The sequence below is a fragment of the Meles meles genome, chromosome 2 (genome assembly GCF_922984935.1).
Source record: "Meles meles chromosome 2, mMelMel3.1 paternal haplotype, whole genome shotgun sequence".
Taxonomy (NCBI): Eukaryota; Metazoa; Chordata; class Mammalia; order Carnivora; family Mustelidae; genus Meles; species Meles meles.
In genome coordinates, this window is record NC_060067.1 from 27,870,672 (window position 1) to 27,884,595 (window position 13,924).

The 13,924-nt window shown below is 39.6% G+C and overlaps 1 protein-coding gene across 2 annotated transcripts in view; it reads left to right on the top strand.

Moving 5' to 3' along the window:
• FRYL (FRY like transcription coactivator) overlaps positions 1-13,924 on the top strand; it is a 259,514-nt gene that overhangs the window by 23,451 nt on the left and 222,139 nt on the right. The window lies entirely within an intron of this gene.

Here is a 13,924-nt window from a genome sequence, read left to right on the forward strand (position 1 = left end):
GGAGTCTGGTGTCCTTTAACATACGAAGGTATAGCCCTTCTTTTGGATGTTGTTATATGGACTCATGCTATTTGGAGCTACTGGAGCCATCTTGGATTGAAGAGAGTGAGTTGGGAATGACCCTCACCTCAAAATTACCTACAGTTGAACTCCCAATCTCCAGTCCTTCCCCTATCCCATTTCACCCCTCCATCTTTTCAGTTGCTAAGGCCAAAAATGTTGGTGTTATCCCTAACTTACCCTTTCACATCCCACATTTTATTTATTGGAAGATCCTACGAGTTCCTCCTTCAAATTATATTTATAATGTTACTGCTTTTTCATATTTGCCCCACAGCCATCCTGGTCCATGCTACTGCTGTTTCTTGCCTGGGTTACTGCAATAGAGCAATGCCTACCCAGGGACTTTTATTAGAGTTTAGTCAGACCTGTAGCCTATGGCAATCCATATTTGATATCCCATTCACGTAGGATACAGGAGAGGAGGGGCAGGAAAACCAGCTTACCAGCAGAGAAGGACAGATGTTCTTTGGGGAGAGGGTAATGTCCTTGTAGCAGTGCAGAAAGAGAACAGCCAGGGGTACCTGGCTGGCTCAGTTGGTAGAGCATGCAACTCTTGATCCCAGGGTTGTGAGTTCAAGTTCTACGTAGGGCCTGAAACTTACTTAAAAAAAAAAAAGAAAAAAGAGAAACAGCCAGACCTATTCTGTGCTTCTGCTTCAAGGTGAAGCTTGGGTGTGAGTAATGCAGCTCACATGAGTGGGTATGTAGCTAACCTGGCTGAAGAGCCCCAAGTTCCACAAAGGCCATGACCTTGGTAAACCTCCCATGCGCATAGCTTCTAGGATTCCAACAGGGTACACGGCTGGCCGACTGGAGGAGTCCCCACACTAAGAGCAGCCCAAAGTTACAGCCACTCTCCAGGTATTTATAGTCCCTCTCAGTCCCAAGCAATTTACCAATGGGTCATTTTTACCATAAGCCATGTTGCCTAGTAACACAGCTGACATTCGGTGGTTTCTGACATTCATGGTTTCCTGGGGAACAGAGCCCGAAAGTTAACTGAATCCAAGAGCAATCTCTCCTGCTGAAAGACAAGCGTTTTTGTAACACTTCAGTCCCAAATCGCCTGCCACGGAGAGGTCCCCCACGCCTGGGCTTCTCCCTCTGCGCTCTTTCTCGGCACATTGGCCACAACGCTCCTTTTCAAACGTGTGATGATCATGTCCTTTTTCCTGCAGACTCTGTGGTGACTCCCCAGCTCACAGCACATTTGTCTGTCGGCCTTCCTGGAGTTAGTCTTACTCTCTTTGTGATCCTTTTTTCCCCTGCTACCTCTAACCCTTGCCCATCTGCGGTCCTTGCCTTTGTTCTGGCTCTGATGTGCCGGGCTCGTTTCCACCTTGGGGCTTTGGCGTGGCTCTTTTCCTGTGGCTGGAACGTGCTCGCTTCTGCTCCCCACCTGGCTGACTCTTGAGTTCTTTGTTCACCTGTCACCTTTACAATATGCCGTATTCCATTTAAAAATTGCAGCTCCTGCCATGCAGAGCACTTGACATTCCATGATCTTTTTTTTTTTTAATAGCTTCTTTCACCTTTTCATTCTCCATAATGATATGTGTTGTTTATCATCTCCTGCTGTTAACGTGTAAGTTACAAGAGGGCAGCATTCTTCATTGACATAGTCCTCATTGACCTATCCCCGCTGCTTAGGACAGTGCCTGAGTTGATTGTTATTAATTTTATTTTTCATATATATTTTTCCTTTTTTTAAATAAGATTTTATTTATTTATTTGACAGAGAGAGACACGGTGAGAGAGGGAACACAAGGAGGGGGAGTGGGAGAGGGAGAAGCAGGCTTCTCGCCGAGCAGGGAGCCTGATGCGGGGCTCAATCCCAGGACTCTGGGATCATGACCTGAGCTGAAGGCAGACATTTAATGACTGAGCCAACCAGGTGTCCCTGTATTTTTTTCTTAACAATTTTATTTGTCAGAGAGAGAGAGAGAGAGCACACAAGCAGGGGGAGCATCAGGCAGAGGGAGAAGCAGACCCCCAGCTGAGCAGGGAGAGCCCACATGGGGCTGGATCCCAGGACCCTGAGATCATGAACTGAGCCATAGTCAGACTACCAACCCACTAAGGCACCGAGGTGCCCCAGTGTGCAGGTTTTTGTGTGTACATGTTTTCAAGTCCTATAAATACCAAGGAGCACAATTGCTGGGTCATATGGTAAGAGTATCTTCCATTTTCTAAGAAACCTCCACACTGTCTTCTGAAGCAGTAGTTCCATTTTGCGTTCCCACCTGCAATGAGAGCCCTTGTCACTTCTCATCCCTTCCAGCATTTGTTGTCAATTGTTGCAGATTTTGGCCATTCTAATAGAAGTCTGGCAACATCTCATTTTAATTTAGCATTTCCTCGTTGACATATGATTTGGACCTTCTTTTTGTAAGCTTATTTGCAGTATGCATATTTTTGGTTAGGTGTCTGTTAAGGTCTTTGGCCCATTTATTTATTTATTTATTTATTTATAAGAGTGAGAAAGAGTACACACGTGTGTGTGTGCCTGTGCAGTGAGGGTGGGGAAGGAGAGGGAGAGGAAGAGAAAATCTCTGTGTGGGGCTGGCTTTCTTGACCCTAAGCTCACTGAGCCAACCGGGTGCCTCTTTGGCCCATTTTAAAATCGGATTGTTTTTCTCTTCAGTTTTAAGATTTCTTTGTGTATTTTAGGTAACAACCCTTTATTGGGGTGTGTGTGTGTGTGTGTGTGTGTGTGTGTGTGTTTGTAAATATTTTTTTCCTAGTCTGTGGCTTGTCTTCTCATTCACTTGACGTTGTCTTTTTCACAGTAGGTTTTTCATTTTAATTAAGTTAGTTATCAATTATTTCTTTCAAGGATTGTGCCTTTGGTATTTATTTATTTATAAAAAGATTTTATTTATTTATTTGATGGAGAGAGATCACAAGTAGGCAAAGAGGCAGGCAGGGTCGGTGGAAGCAGGCTCCCCGCTGAGCAGAGAGCCCGATGTGGGGCTTGATCCCAGGACTCTAGGATCATGACCTGAGCCGAAGGCAGAGGACTTAACCCACTGAGCCACCCAGGTGCCCCGTGCTTTTGGTATTTAAAAAGTCGTTGCCATTCCCAAGGTCATCTAGGTTTTCTCTTTTGTTATTTTCTAGTTTTATAGTTTTGCATTTCACGTTCAAGACCATCATCCATTTTCAATTAATTTTTGTGAAGGGTAAAAGGTCTGTGTCTAGATTTTCTTTTTTTTTTTTTTTTAATGTGGATGTCCAGTTGTTTCAGTCCATTTGTGGAAAAGACCATCTTTGCTCCATTGTATTGCTTTTATTCCTTTGTCAAAGATCAGTTTGGCTGTGGGTCTTTTTCTAGGTTCTCCATTCTGTTCCACTGATCTTCCCCAGCATTATACTGTCTTAATTATCCTAGGTTTATTTTAGGTCTTGGAGTCAGATACTGTCAGTCTTCTGACTCTGTTCTTTTCCTTCCATATTATGTTGGCTATTCTGAGTCTTTTGCCTCTCTGTATAAACTTTACAATTTGTTGATATCTACAAAATAATATACTGGGATTTTGATTGGAATTACATTGAATCTGTAGATTAAATTGGGAAGAACTGACATCTTGATGATATTGAGTCTTCTTGTCCATGAACATGGAATATCTCTCCATTTATTTAGTTCTGTGATTTTGTTTACCAGAATTCTGTAGTTTTCTCATATAGATCTTGTACACATTATGTTAAATTTATATTTATACCTAAATATTTCATTTTAGGGGGATGCTAATGTAAATGGTATTGTGTTTTTAATTTCAAATTCTGTTTGTTCACTTCTGGTATATAGGAACACAGTTGGCTTTTATATATTAACCTTGTATCCTCCAACCTTGCTATAATTGCTTATTAGTTCCAGGTGTGTGCGTGTGCGTGTGTGTGTGTGTGTGTGTGTGTGTGTGTGTGTATTCTTTTGGGTTTTCTGTTTGGTGATCAATCATGTTATCTGCAAACAAAGACAGTTTTATTTTTTCCTTCCCAATCTGTATATAATTTATTTCCTCATTGCATAGCTAGGACTTCCAGTACAATGTTGAAAAGGGGTGGTACGAATGGACATCTTGCCTTGTTCCTGGTCTTACTGGAGAAACTTACAGTTTTCACACTTCAGTATGATATTAGCTATAGTTTTTTTGTAGATAATCTTTATCAAGTTGAAGAAGTTGCCCTCTCTTCCAATATAATGAGAGTTTTTATCGTGAGTGGGTGTTGGGTTTTGTCAGATGTCTTTCCTGCATGCATTGATACAGTCATGTCATTTTTCTTTTATAGCCTATTAATGTAATAATAGATTACATTAACTGATTTTCAAATGTCTTTTGGTACTTCTGGCTGCATAGAATGAGTTAGTTAGGAAGTATTCCTTCAGCCTCTAATCTCTGAAAGTTATCGTAGAGAATTATTATAGTTCTTCCATAAATGTTTGGGAGAAATCACCAGTGAACACATCTGGGCCTAGTATTTTCAGTTTCAGAATAATAGTTCAATTAATGATTGATTGCATTTTGAAAGGCCCATTCAGATATATTGTCAAAGAATTAGTCCATTTCATTTAGGTTATTAAATTTGTGGGCATATACTTGCTCATATTATTTCTTTATTTATTTAATATTCATGGAATCTGTAGTAATGTCTCCGCTTTCATTTTTGGTATTCGTAATTTGTGTCCTCTCTCTTGTTTTTTTGTAGTCAGCTTTTGGCTTCATGATTTTTCTCTCTTGATTTTATGTTTTCAGTTTCATTGATTTCTGTTCTAATTCTCATTATTTCTTTCCTTCTGATTACTTTGAATTTAATTTGCTCTTCTTTTTCCGGTTTCCTAAAGTGGAAACTTAGATTGCTGATTTTAGATCTTTTTTTCTAATATACGCGTTTACTACTATAAATTTCCATCTCAGCACTGCTTTTGCTGAATCTCACAAATTTTAAGTATTTTCATTTTAATTCAGTTCAAAATATTTAAAATTTTTTTTGAGATTTCTTCTTTGACCATGTATTATTTAGAAGTGTGTTCTTCAATCTCCCAAGTATTTTGTGATTTTCCAGTTAGCCTTTCTTTCTTTCTCTCCGCCCCCCCCCACCCCCCACCAAGACTTTATTTATTTGAGAGAGAGTATGAGCAGGGACAGGGGAAGGGGCAGAGGCAGAGGAAGAAGCAGTCTCCCTGCTGAGCTAGGAACCGTAAGTGGGGCTGGATTCCAGGACCCTGGGATCATGACCTGAGCTGAAGGCAGCCGCTAACCGACTGAGCTACCCAGGCTCCCCTCCAGTTATCTTTCTGTGATTGATTTCTGTTGAATTCCACTGTGAACTGAGAGTAGGCGTTGCAGGATTTCTGTTCTTTTAAGTTCGTTAAGTTGTATTTTGTGGGCCAGAATGTGGTCTGTTTTGGTGAATGTTCCATATAAGCTTGGGAAGAATGTGTATTCTGCTCTTGCTGAATGAAGTAGTCTAGGGATGTCAATTAAATCCAACTGATAGATGGTGTTGTAAAGTTCAGCTATGTCCTTATTGATTTTCTGCCTGCTGAATCTGTTCATTCCTGAAAGAGGAGTGTTGATGTCTTCAACTAAAACAGTAGATTCATTCATTTCTCCTTGCAGTTTTATCAGTTTTTGCCTCATGTATTTTGATGTTCTATTGTTAGCCATATACACATTGAGGATTGTTAGGTCTTGGAGAATTGACCCTTTTGTCATTATGTAATGATCCTTTTTATCCTTGACAATTTTCCTTGCTTTTAAATCTGCTCTGTATCAAAGTAATATAGCTATTCCATTTTTATTTTGATTAGTGTTAGCATGGTATGTCTTTCTCCATGAAGTTGCTTTTTTTTTTTTTTTTTTTTAAAGTCTCCAAGCCCATTGTGGGGCTTGAACTCATGAGCATGAGATCTGGAGTGCAGTGCTCTACTGACTGAGCCAGCCAGGACCCCTTCCATGCAGTTACCTTTAATCCAAATGTGTCTTTACATTTAAGGTGGGTTTCTCCCATCCAAGTACTAACCAGGCCCGACCCTGCTTAGCTTCCGAGATCAGACGAGATCGGGCGCGTTCAGGGTGGTATGGCTGTAGACTAAGGTGGGTTTCTTATAGACAATCCGCCTTGCTTTTTGATTAATTGTGACAGTGTCTTTCTTTTAGTAGGTGCATTTAGACAATTGATGTTCAAATTGATTATCATTATAGTTAAATTAGTAACGATCATATTTATTGCTGTTGCCTAATTGTGGCCTTGTTTTTGTTCTCTTTTTTGGATTCTGATCTTCTTCTGCCTTTTATGGTTTTAATTTAAACATTTTATAGGATTCTGTTTTTCTCCTTTCTTAGCATATTGGACTTCAAAAAATTGTTTTAGTCCTTGCCCTAGGATTTGCAATATACATTTACAATGAATCCAAATCCATTTTCAAGTAAGACTATACTATTTCATGGGTAGTGCAATTACCTTATAATAAAATAATCCTGATTCCTCTCACCCTTCCCTTTTCTTGTATCATTGCTGTTTTTCATTCCATTTGTGTAAGCATATACAATTGAATACATTGTTGCTAGTATCTTGAACAAACTGTTGTTAGCTCAATTAAGAATAAGAAAAAGTTTTAGTATATGTGCTGCCGAAGCGAGCACAAGAATAAGAAAAAGTTTTAATTTTACCTTCCCTTACTCCTTTTTTGAGGCTCCTCCTTTCTTTATGTACATTAAGAGGTCTGTTGGCAACAAATTACCTTGTTTTGTTTGAGGAAGTCTGTATCTCCTTCATTTCTAAAGGGCACTTTTGCAGGGTACAGAATTCTGTTTTTTTTTTTTTCCTGTCAGCGTGTTAAATATTTCACTTCACTCTCTTCCTGTTTGTATGGTTTCTGAGACATAACATCTGATTCTTATCTTTGCTTCTCCATAGTTGGGGTGTTTTCTTCCCCTCTGGCTTCTTTCAGGACTTTTTATTTTTGATTTTCTGCATTTTGAGTATGCTGTGCCTGGTTGAAGTGTTTTTTTCCTGGCATTTATCCCGCTTGGTGGTCTCTGAGTTTCCTAGATCTGTAGTTTGGTGTCTGGCATTAATTTGGAAAAATTCTCAGCCATTATTGTTTCAGATGTTTCTTCTGCTCCTTCTTCTAGTATTCCTGTTATGTATATGGGACCTATTTTGTAGTGTCCTACATTTCTAGGATATTCAATTTTCTTTCCAGTCTTTTTTCTTTTCTTTCTTTTTTTCTCTCCCATTTATTTACTTGAGAGTGTGCGAGAGAGCATGCGAGTGCACGTGCAAGAGGAGGGGCAGAGGGAGAAGGTCCTAAACAGACTTCTTGGGGTGCCTGGCTGGCTCAGTTGGTAGAGCACACAACTCTTGATCTCAGGATTGAAGTTCGAGCCTCATGTAGGATGTAGAGATTACTTAAAAAAAAAAAAAAATCTTAAAATTTCAGGTTTTCTCACCCTGGCACTAATCTCCATGGAAGTTTCTATCCCATTAAGTTGTGATTCTTTGTATTTGTCTATCTGCCTCTTCAATTCTGTGAGTAGTGATTTTCCCTATGATCTCACTTTTTTAATGCATCTAAGAAGAGTTTTGCTTTTCCAGTTCATCTTTTCACTTTCTGTTAGGATGAGGTGGTAACTTCTAGAAGTATTATTTGCTGACGTGCAATGCTGGGGGTGGTGAATATTTAGGGGAATGTATTAAGAGCTGAGTTTGAAGTCCTAGATGGTGTCCAAATGGGTAGTTAAATTTTTGAGGTTCGTGCTCAGGAGAAAGAATGGGGCTAGAGATACCATCTACATGCCCACAAATCCCAAATTTGAATGTAAGGCCTTGAGCCTGGGTAAGTACGGTCACTTTCTGCTCTTCAGGGTTCTGAGGTGGGAAAGAGGCAGAGGAATTGCAGCTCATAAGGAAGAAGAAGAAAACCAGCAGTGTGGCATTTTGCAATCCAAGTGAAGGTCTTTCAGACAGGAGGGAGAGAAATGTTGCTGTAGAGTCAAGCCTGATATTGACCTTTAGATTTCATGAGGTGTGGAAGTCACTAGTGACATTGACAAGAGGTCCTATGGAATAGAAGGTAGAAAGCCAAGGAGTGGATAGAAGAGAAAATAGGACAAAGAAGGGAAGCAAGTGAAGTACTGTATAGAGGCAACTATATGGGAGACTTTTATTATGAAAGGGAGCAGAGAGCTGCTGTAGTCACTGACAGGGGATTTGTGGTCCAGGGAGGTTAGTGATCTGGTCACCAGTTCCAGTATGTGTGTCTATGGGGTTTTCCCACACCACCAAGCAATTCTTAGACACCTCCTGGGAGTCCTACAGTTCATCTCAATTCTGACACTACCTAGAGATATCATCAGATCCTACAGTTTAAGGGCTGAGTCCTATAAGATCATCTCCTTTGTCCTCTATCCCCAACCCCCACAGACACACTTCAGATACCAGTCCAGGTTGCCAACTTGTGCCCCTGGACCTATCGGCTATAGACTAGGGGTTCTAGCAAATTCCTCCTCAGGTTCAATTCATTTGCTGGAGTGGCTCACAGAACTCAAATGAAACATTTTACTTACTAGGTTACCAGTTTATTATAAAACGCAGGAACAGCCAGATGGAAGAGATGAACAGTGCAAGGTATGGGGGGAAGGGTGCAAAGCTTTCATGCCCCGAACGTGCCACTTCCCCCACATCTGCGCTTACGCAACACAGAAGCTCTCCAGACAGACCCCATCCTTTTGTGTTTTTATGGAGGTTTCATTACACTGGCATGATGATTATATCTTTGGCCATTGGCGATTGATTGAACCTCCAGCCTCCCCACTGACACCACGGGAGGGGGCTGGTGACAGTGAAAGTTCCAGCCTTCTAATCACAGGGTTGGTTCTCCTGGCAGCTAGTTCTGATCCTTGGGTGTGGTCCAAAAGTCACCTCGTGAACAACAAAAGACACCTTTAAGACTGTCATCACTTAGGAAATTGTAAGGGTTTTCGGAGTTCTGTGTCAGAAATGGGACAAAGACCAAATATATATTTCTTATTGCAAATCACAGTGTCATCGGAGGGCTTTTTTTTTTTCCTTCTCTTGGGGTGGGGATCATTACAGAATGTATGCTGATGGGAATGGTCCTTGGTAAGGGAGAAAAGAGATGGGGATTTTTGTCAGCTTGAAACCGCTGTTTTAAAGATGGCTTGGATTGGGCGCCTGGGTGGCTCAGTGGGTTAAAGCCTCCAGGTGGCTCAGGTCATGATCCCAGGGTCCTGGGATCGAGTTCCGCATCAGGCTCTCTGCTCAGCAGGGAGTCTGCTTCCCTTCTGCTCTCTCTGCCTGCCTCTGTGCCTGCTTGTGATCTCTGTCTGTCATGTAAATAAATAAAATCTTAAAAAAAAAATAGTTTGGAGATGGTTGGTGTTGGTTTGAGTTTTTTCTACCCCACCCTCTTTAGGGAGCCTTTATAATTTTATTTTTCTCTTTTTGGCTTGCTTAATCTTATTGTGTTTCTCGATTTTTATCTTCCACATTTCTGGTAAATAGTGATTATTAGGAAGTTGAACCAATTGTGTGTAAAAAAAATGTAAAAGACATTTAGCGGGGAATGTGTTTCCTAAGACCCATTGTTTACCACAAAAAGGAAACCACTGACTTCGTATTACATCAGTGAAGATAAAATTATTTTGTGAACACAGTACTTCTTTTATGAGTAACATTTTTCATACTGTGCTCAAAAGGAATTATTTTATGAAAACAATAAGTTAATGGGAATTGTAGCTTTGTTACAAGTAGGAATTTATTTAGAGAGAGGCCTTAAACAATCAGATTTTGCTTCATAACGTTTTAAATTCTTCTAATTGTGGAGTTATTTGCCGTAATTTAAATCATGGAAAAATATAGTTTAAGCAGCTTAAACGTTAGGTATTTAATTCTTAATTTCTTGAAGTGTGATAAAAGTTTTAACTAATTTGAGGGAGAAAATATAGCGGGACAGGATAGTGGAAAATATATACTTTGATTCTGAAGCACAAGGAAATCAAATGACTATAAATATAGCTCATATTATAGTGAGAATATATTTAAGCTGTAAGTAGACCATACATTATAACCTTGTATCTCCCTGTGTATCGTAAACCCATGCTTGGTAGAAAAGTTCTCTGTAAAGTTTGATAGAAACAACCAAATTTTTAGAATATAGGGATGTTATGCTAGATTTGGGGTCATTGAAGAGAAGTCTCCTTGGACTTCTCAGTTGGAATTTTATCCTCCACTCCTGCCCTCCCTTGCCTTCCATTTCCCATTCCTGCTAGCTGGAAATATATCTAAATATATTTTTGGCAGTTATAAAGTCTCCCAAATTCTGAATATCTAAGAAATGTACCCATGGAGAAGCATCTCAGAAAAGCCAGAGATTGTAATATGTTTAGATTTTAAACTATGTTGTATAATAGATACAACTTTTTTAGGTAACTATGACCGTTGCACGCGTGGTATAATGATTTCCAACTTTATTTGGTTTGCATATAATTTGCACATCAGGAGATGAATGTGCATGTGGATATATGTCAGGTAGTGGTAACTTCTATGATAAAAACAAAGTGGAATTAGGAAAGTAACATAGGAGACCTACCTAATACTACGTAGTCCCTTGAACCTTCTTTTTCTTTTACCGATTGGGAATAATAATAACAACCCTACCTCCTCAGGGTCATGTGGATTTAACTGTCTGCGAAATGCACTTAGCAGAATGCCTGGTATACCAGACGACCCACTACATGTCATTTTGCTTTTCCCTTTCTCTTTGTAGTTTGAGTCCTCTAAATCTCCAGGGTACAGAGTATGTGTAAACCATGCGTTTAAACTAGAATGTGTTTAAACCATGTCCTTTGTGTGGTTTTGAAGTTCTTGTTGAAAAGGTAAATGATAAGATGAATGAACCTTGAGGATATCCTGCTTAGTGAAATAAGCCTGTCACAAAGGACAAATCCTGTGTGATCCCACTTGAGTGAGGTCCCCAGAGTAGTCAGACTCCCAGACAGAGAAAGTAGAATGCTTTTTCCCAGGGGTTGAGAGAGGGTAGGTGGTAATGGGGAATTAATGTTTAATGGTCACAGAGTTTCAGTTTTGCAAGATGGAAAGAGTTCTGGAGATGGATGAATGGTGATGATGTTTGTGCAACAGCCTGAATGTACTTAGTGTTACTGAACTGTACACTTAAAAATGGTTAAGATGGTAAATTTATGTTATGTGTTTTTTTACCACAATTTTTTTTTTAAATGTAAGTGATGAAACTCCTGTATTTGGTAAGCTTGTTTTTGGTGGATATTACTGAATCAAGTTGTGTCCCTCCCTGCTTTTTATTGAGATATAATTGACATACAATGCTGTGTAAGTTTAAGGATAATGACTTGACATATATTGTGTGTGAGATGATGACGAATCAAGTTGCTCTTGACTAAATAATGGAATAGTGGGTTACTGTTCTTACATCATGAGTCTGTTTGAGATTCCTATGCATTGAAAACTTGTCAGAAATTTTCATCATCTTAACTTTTAGAGTTATCAGACCTTCAATTGTTGCTTTTAGGGCAAAGAGTGTAGTATGGCTAGAAAATAGAATTTTTTTTTTTTGTATGTCAACTTAAAAAATATTTACAGCATACTTATTCTGTTGGGTGAATAGCAGTAACTGCATTTGTTGAATGATATATGCTGGCTCTTAGTTTATACCTAATAATTATAATACTTGTAGCACTTGATGATCTTTGTAAAGTAGTCCTTGAAGATGTGCCAGTTGAGAAATCCAACACTCGGGTTGGGTAAGTGAGTTTCTACTTTAAAAATGATTTTAGAGGAACTGCAGTGCATAGAAACAAAGAGTGGACATTCCATGGGGCGCTTGGGTGGCTCAGTGGGTTAAGCCTCTGCCTTCGGCTCAGGTCATGATCTCAGGGTCCTGGGATCAAGCCCTGTATCGGGCTCTCTGCTTGGCAGGGAGCTGCTTCCCCCTCTCCCTCTGCCTGCCCCTCTGCCTACTTGTGATCTCTTTCTCTCTGTCAAATAAATAAATAAAACCTTAAAAAACAAAAAGTGGACATTCCAGATGGAAAGAAAGATGTGAGTGTAGGAATGGAATATGTTTGCACAGTCAAGTTCAGACAGTATTAGGGAGATGTGCTAGCAGTTTACTTTCTGACATTAGGATCTTGACATTGAGGCTTATGAATTTCTGGACTTTAGTCTGTAGGAGTTAGGCATACCAAGCCAGAGAATTTTGTGATCACAGTTGTGCACTTGGCAGCCATGTCTGAAGTGCATTGGAGTAGTGAGAGAGGGGAGGTCAGATACAAGTCAGAATGGACGCTTAGAACTCTTCTGAAGTCATGAGGAAGAGTATTTTAGTATTTAGTATTGGTGTCAGAGTGCAAGTGACTGGAAATTGAGGGTAAGTTCATAGGTGAGAACGGAGAGACAGAGATGCTGCGGCTAAGAGGAAATTAGGAGGAGAGCGTATGGTGCATGAATGTAAGTGAGAATTTTTTTTTTTCTTAATGGTCATCTGACTGTACAGGTCAGATGTTAAGTGTAACTTTGGAAAGGTATGGTCTGGAGACCTTTAGAGGATGGGAAGAGGGATTTCAGCACCCTTGAAGAGTTTACATTGGGTGTCCTCTTTCAGTTTAAGAGACAAGTCATCTGTAGAGTTCAGAGTGTGGTGGGGCCTGGGAGCATAAAGGGGAGACAAGTTTCAGTGTCTGTAAGAACTCAGTAGGGTCAGCGATCACTCTTCAGAGCATGAGCTAGAATGGTGGGAACCGTGGTATACTTTGTCACTCCTTTATACCAACTACTTCTGTAGAGTAGACTTTCTGTCTCATATAATGGGAGTATGTATAATCAACCAGTATAGGGTTGGTTACATGGAAAATTTGTTTCAAAAGGAGTCTAAGAAAGATACAGACCTTCAGTATTTCATAACTGGAAATTTAACATGCTTATACCTCATAAATCATTGGTATAACCCAGGTCTTCTCTTTAGGATATTTTTCAAGGGACTTGGCTTTTACAAATCATACAGCTTAATTTTCAGAGACAAAGCATTTTTTTGCACTCATATTTTTGATGTAATATTTAACTAAATGACATAATTATTGCAAATACAATTGACATAAATGGATTTTGGGACAAATATAGTTTACTCTAGTAAGCATGCAACTCAGTTATTAGGGAAAAAAGAAGATGGTGTAACAACAGAGGATTCCCTGCTTCCCCCAAGAGGAAATTGAAACTTGAAAGTTCTGTTTCATTTCTAGTTTAGAATTAGCAAGAGGACTGTTTTATCTTGAATCCAGTGCCTTCCCTATTATATAGTGTTGCAAGGTGATAAGGAATAATATGGGAAATATTGGTTAGTGGTGAAGAAGTTACTTTGCAGCTTGATTAAGATATAATTCACATACCATGCAAATCACCGAAGTGTACAGTATTCACAAAATTGTGCAGCCATCACCACAATTGATTTTAGAACATTTTCATCATCCCCAAAAGAAACACTGTACCCATTAGCAGTCACTCCTCATCTCCCCTCACCCCCGCCCTACTCAACCTCCCATCTATTTTCTCTGTACGTAGATTTGTCTATTCTAGGCACTTCGTATAAATAGACTCATGTAACATGTGGTCTCTGTGGCCTTTTGTGATTAGTTTCTTTCGCTTAGCATAACGTTTTTAAGATTCATCTATTTCGTAGTGTGTATCGGTGCTTTATTCCTTTTTGTGGCAGAAATATTCCATTGGATGGGATATACCACATTTTATTTGTCCATTCATCAGTTGATGACATTTGTGTTGTTTCTACCTTTTGGTTATTACA